The following is a 5,950-nucleotide window of genomic DNA, read 5'->3' as shown; positions in this document are numbered from 1 at the left end:
GAGCGTAAAGAGAGCCTATAGCTTATTACCACAGCGGGTTAAGAATAACAGAATGTCCTGAAGATTCAGGCTTCTGAATTCAGTTTCACTTAATAAGTGTTTACCAAGTACATAATTGGAATCGCATTTGCGCAAAAACTGGACAGTTACATATCAGGTGATACGAAGTTTCATGATCGGAGTCACAACTATCACACACAAATGAGTCAGCACGCTGAATATTTGCCATGTGATAGTTGAGTCGGCAGTGGCCTGTCAACGCTCTGACCAAGAGACTGCAACTCTGCTTTGACAGATTTGTTAAATACTTCGCCACCCTTGGAGATGGCTCAGTAATGTACAATTTTGTTTGACGACATGACTCCAAACTATTCCAATATTGCTTGTGCTGAGTTGCCGCCCAAGAATTTATCTGAAGCTTCACCCAGCACTTCGAAATTGGAATAGCCGGCTCAGGGCCAATGAAGTCATGCGATGCTCCATCGCGAGCTAGCTCATCAGCCAATTAATTTCCAACGATGGAAGAATAGCCAGGTACCCATACAAGGTTTACAGAGTTGACTGAATTCAGTTCCTCAATTTGAGTTCGACATGCGATAACAAGTTTCGACCTTGAGTTGGCCGAAGCGAGCGCTTTTATAGCAGTTTGACTATCTGAACAGAAGTATATGACTTTAGAGAACGCACCAGACATCGCCATCAAGCACATCCTTTGGAGATGGCCCAATTTTGATTGGATTGTTCTCACTTCGCCCTTTTGCCACCACACAAGACATCCATATGCCATTATTGGTCGAACAACTGTTGTGTAAATCCATTTGATATATTTGGGTTTAAGGCCCCAAGTTTTACCAAAGGTTCGCCGGCATTGACCAAAGGCCATGCAAGCTTTTTTGACTTTGAAATCAATGTGAGGTGTCCATGAAAGCTTGGAATCTAGAATGACTCCGACGTACTTTACTTGATCAGTCACATTAATCTCAGTGCCAGAAAGACGTAAAGGTCGAATTCCATAGCGGTTTCGTCTTTCCGTAAACAGAACAATAGATGTTTTATTCGGGTTAACCGAAAGGCCATATTGGCGACACCAACTCTCGACTACCTGAAGAGCACTTTGCATCAGGTTGAATAAGGTGCTTATGCACATACCAACTTTCAGAGCTAGATAGTCGTTGGCAAATCCATATGTTGGAAAACCGCTATTATTGAGTTGCCTCAATAGCGTATCTGCTACGAGATTCCACAAAAGTGGTGACAAGACTCCCTCTTTGGGGGCATCCACAAACACTCAATTTTCGAATCGCTGCTTGACGCAATGTCGAGAAGAGATGTCGGTTTTTGAGCATTTGATGAATCCAATTGGTAATCATTGTAGGTAGCCCATGGTTTCGTGCTGCTTCCAATATGGCATTGAAAGACACGTTATCAAAGGCACCCTCAATATCCAAGAAAACACCTAAGCAGGATTGCTTCTGAGCGAATGCTTTCTTGATATCGTATACAACTTTGTGTAAAAGAGTCACAGTAGACTTTCCAGATTGGTAAGCATGTTGATTCACATGAAGAGGCATGTTTGCTAAATAAACATCACGGATGTGATGATCGATAATGCGTTCCAGACATTTCAGAAGAAAAGTTGTCAGACTGATTGGTCTAAAACTCTTCGCTTCTTCATACGATGCACGTCTTCCTTTCAAGATAAGCTTTACAGTAATATCACGCCAGGATCTGGGAATATACCCGGTAGCAAAACTGCTTACAAGTAGCTTTTTCAAAACATGTTTGATAAACTCAAACCCCTATTGGGGCAGAACAGGATAAATCCCATCCGCTCCTGGAGATTTGAAAGGAGCAAAACTACAGTGATACCTTCATGAGTCGATGTTCCATGACTCGATATCGACTCATGGAACCATACCGTGCTGCATCAATACCCGGACGCTTAAGGGGGGAACAATGTTCGAATTCTATTTTAAATAGATTATTGCTAGAATTCTATGATGTTCTGTGCTGCTACACATAGATTCATATCTAATCTAGGTAATGATAATGAGTTTTGATGAAAAATGAAGAATTTATCATTTAAATAGTCAAATCAATTATTCTTGTCTTGTCCTTAAATCCGGACACTTGGAACAAGCCTTGTCTTGAAATCCGGACACATGTGCATCAAAATCTGGACAGCTGAATTACATCATGAAATATTTGTGTAAAATAGGTAAAAAGATAACCTTAATCTTATAAAACTCCACAATGTTATTCTTTTGATGGTCTCATTTACTTTACGTTGGTAAAAAGTGTGAAATGCAATTTAATTGGTGTTTCCACTACCTCAATTGAAGCCATAGATACCCGGTTGGACGCTTGTGTCTTAAACTGCGGCAATACATGAATCGCACATTTTATTTCAGGGAAAAACGTAGTAAGTAATCACATAACACTTTTATTAGATTAGTTTCAAGTTTTCTCTTCATTTCTTTTCAATTTTTTGTTCACCTATGCCAAATTCAGGAGTATTTTATCTCGTCCGGATTTCGAGCCACTCGTCTTCAATCCCGGACAGTCTATTTCATCACTTATAAAATGTCATTTTATCCATATTTATCAATTTTTTTGTCACTGTATTGTTAATTTATAGTCCCGTACGCACTTATGTTGAAAACACTGTTGAAAATATTGAAATCGAACACAATACTATCGATCCGAACTTGATGGAGCTTCCATCGACGCTTAACCGAGAAGAACTTGCACTGCGATGAAAAATAATCTGACTGAAACAACTTTTCTGTTTTTATTGTTATCAATTGTTTATCAATGGTTACTAGATCACAAGTTTCAGTAAAATGATAAACGATATTAAAGGTAAAAGTGATGCATAAAATTAAACATATTAACATATAATTTTTCCTTTATTTAATCAATATTATCAGAGTGTCCGGATATTGGTACCGTCCGGATTTTGATTCATCACGGTACTAAAAACCAAATTTCATGGTTACTATGATGGTCCCTAGAAGCAGCTTCCCAAAGGATTGCTGTTCCATGACTCGATATTTCCATGAGTCTATGGTCCCTTCAATATCGACTCATGCAGGTTTCACTGTATTAAGTGCCCATTGAATCGATTCAGTAGTTACGATACTGCGAGCCGAGGCCAGAGACTCGTAAGTACATGAAAAGACAATTGGTTATTCCGTAGATGCTATGTCCACACATCCGGGGAAGTGTGTATTGAATAAACATTCTAAAACTTCTTCATCCGAAGAAGTAAAGTAACCATTAGGTAAGCGAATTTCTTTCACTTGGAAATCCTTAGATTTTGCAAGGATTTTGTTCAGCCGACTGGCTTCACTCAAACTGGAAACATTTGTACAAAGGTTTTTCCAGCCGGATTGTTGTAAGCCTTGCGAGCCGACTTGAACGACTCTGATCCAGCAGAACGGCGTCTGTTCCAACTCCTTCTACATTGTTTCCTGAGTCTAGTCAGATCGGAATTCCACCATGGGGTCCCTCTTGTAGTCTTTACAGACCGCAGACACGGTCGCACATGCACCTTGGCTTTGTGGACGATATCAACTTTATTGGAATCGATCGCAGGTCAGTGGAGGAGGTTTTCGTGCCTCTGAAGAGGTAGACAGCGAGGATGGGCCTGACCATTTATTCTACCAAAATGAAGTACATGGTTGCAGGTAAGGATAGAGGTGGGCTTGGTGGTATAGGTGCTGAGGTAGTGTTTGAAGCTGTTGAATTTTTGAATTTTGTTGAATTTTTTATTCGTTTTCCTTAGTGACTGGGTTGAAACAAAAAATTGGAATTGAGAAGTTGAATACAAAGTTTGATATTAATTACTGACTGAAATGTAAGGATAATCTAATCTAACAGTTTGATATACAGTAGCGCTCAAAAGTAATTTGGAAAAGTTTTAAATAAACATTTTCCTTGGTTTTGGTTTCCAGTTTCATATAGGCTAAATTATATTACTTTTGCTGTTTTTACTATGAAAAACAAGTTTACTATAAAAAATGTGAATTTTTTTTTATTGGATAGATGAAGCTCGTTACTGTCGAGTTAGGGTCCAATATATTTTATAATATATTGAACAACAATTTCGTTATATTAGAGGATTGGGTTTTTAATTATTCGTTGTTAGGAAATAGATTTCAATAAAGATGATCAAGAAAATATATTAATTTGAAAAGAATCATCGTTAATATTATTCAATTTCAAATCATTTTAGCAAAAGATTACACTTGAAATCATTTCCATACTGAAATAATCTTACAAAACCTATAATTAAACAGTTAAATATTAAAAATTCTTCAAATTACCGAGTTGTTAAGGAAATTTAATGATAGGGCAATTTTGATAACATTCGAATCTATTATCCTCATCAATATTCAGGCTATTCCAGCAAGAGCATTGATATATCAAAACAAATGATGAGTTTATTTGGTGGAGATCTCCTGCAACATTGAAGGCATAATTCACGGAATAAATATCTTTGTGATATTTGCCAAGAATAGCATGTTTTATTTTCTTGAAGAAATAAAGCCCCAACAGGAAATATGGATAATACTAAATCGGCCGACTTTATGTCATGTTAACAAATGGAAAAAAAATGTATTCCAAGTAGTTAAAGCATTGATTTTTAATCAATTTATTAAACTTTCATTTTTTTTATTTATAAATTTATTAATTTAGACACGAATATAATATAATCTATATAAATAAAAATGGAATGGTGTTTGTATGTCACGAAATGGCTCACGAACGGGTAAACGGATTTGAATGATTCCTTTTCCGTTCTGTTCGTCAAGTCGGAACCCTTGTGTAGGTGTTTAGGTGTATAAAAATCCTAGGATATTCACCGGGAAAGTCGGAAAAATGAGCGTGAAAGGAACTTTCATTTTGTATGGGACGATACATGGCGTTTTTCAACAGCCTACTTGATGGCAAGACAAAGTTTGCCGGGACCACTAGTATTCACATAATTGTTTAAAGCTTCAAAACATCTGTTCGATTGCATTTATCAATAAAATCTTAAGTTTCATAGATATTTTTTCAATCTTGTCATATGAATGTTTTGAAGCCTAATCATAATTTTATAACCCAATTTTATAAGTAAAAAAAAAGAAGTTTGATAAAAAATATGCAATTTTTTTCAGCGCTCTTCTTTTTACGGGCTTGATTCAAAATGCTACGTCCACTAGCTAGGACCCCTCCCTCCCCCTCGTCACACTTCGTCACAGATTCGTAAATACCCCTCTCCCCCTAAAATGCTACGTCATTTATGGACGACCCCTTACCTTGGAATATTTGTGACATGTGACAACGACGTTTCGTGAAGTGGAAAGGCGTGTTGCGGCTGCGACTAAGGCATTTTATGGACTACGTAACCAGTTTAGGTCCCGTAATTTGCAACGGAAACAAAATTTGCTCTGTATAAAACATTGATTATTTCGGCGGCTCTCTACCGGAATGAAGCGTTGACGTTGAAGGAGGTAGACCGGAAAGCATTCGGTGTTTTCGAGCGTAATAATTTTCGACAATACTCCGTGCGAAAATATCAAATGGTGTGTGGCGCAGACGCATGGTTTACGAGTTGTATCAAGTGCACAAAGATGCGAATATTATTAGGCGTGTGAAATACAGCTGACTTCAGTTGGCTGATCACTTAAGTGCGAATGTCGGAAGAAAGAATCGCGAAAATAATCATCAGGAGGGAATCAGGTACAGGTCGGCGACTTCGTGGATGACGACCAATACGCTGGCTGTGGGCAGTGGAAGAGGACCTGGCAACCTTAAACGTTCGAGGCTACTGGAGAAGTATTGTCCAAGACCGACGAAGATGGAGCTCTACAATACGCCGGCAATGGCGTGACGCTACGCTGAAGTCATCAGGATTTCAAGCATTTTTTTTTCTTTCATCAATAAGTCTTTTCACCGTTCA

The sequence above is a fragment of the Aedes aegypti genome, chromosome 2 (assembly GCF_002204515.2).
Source record: "Aedes aegypti strain LVP_AGWG chromosome 2, AaegL5.0 Primary Assembly, whole genome shotgun sequence".
Taxonomy (NCBI): domain Eukaryota; kingdom Metazoa; phylum Arthropoda; class Insecta; order Diptera; family Culicidae; genus Aedes; species Aedes aegypti.
This window is presented reverse-complemented; position numbering follows the sequence as displayed.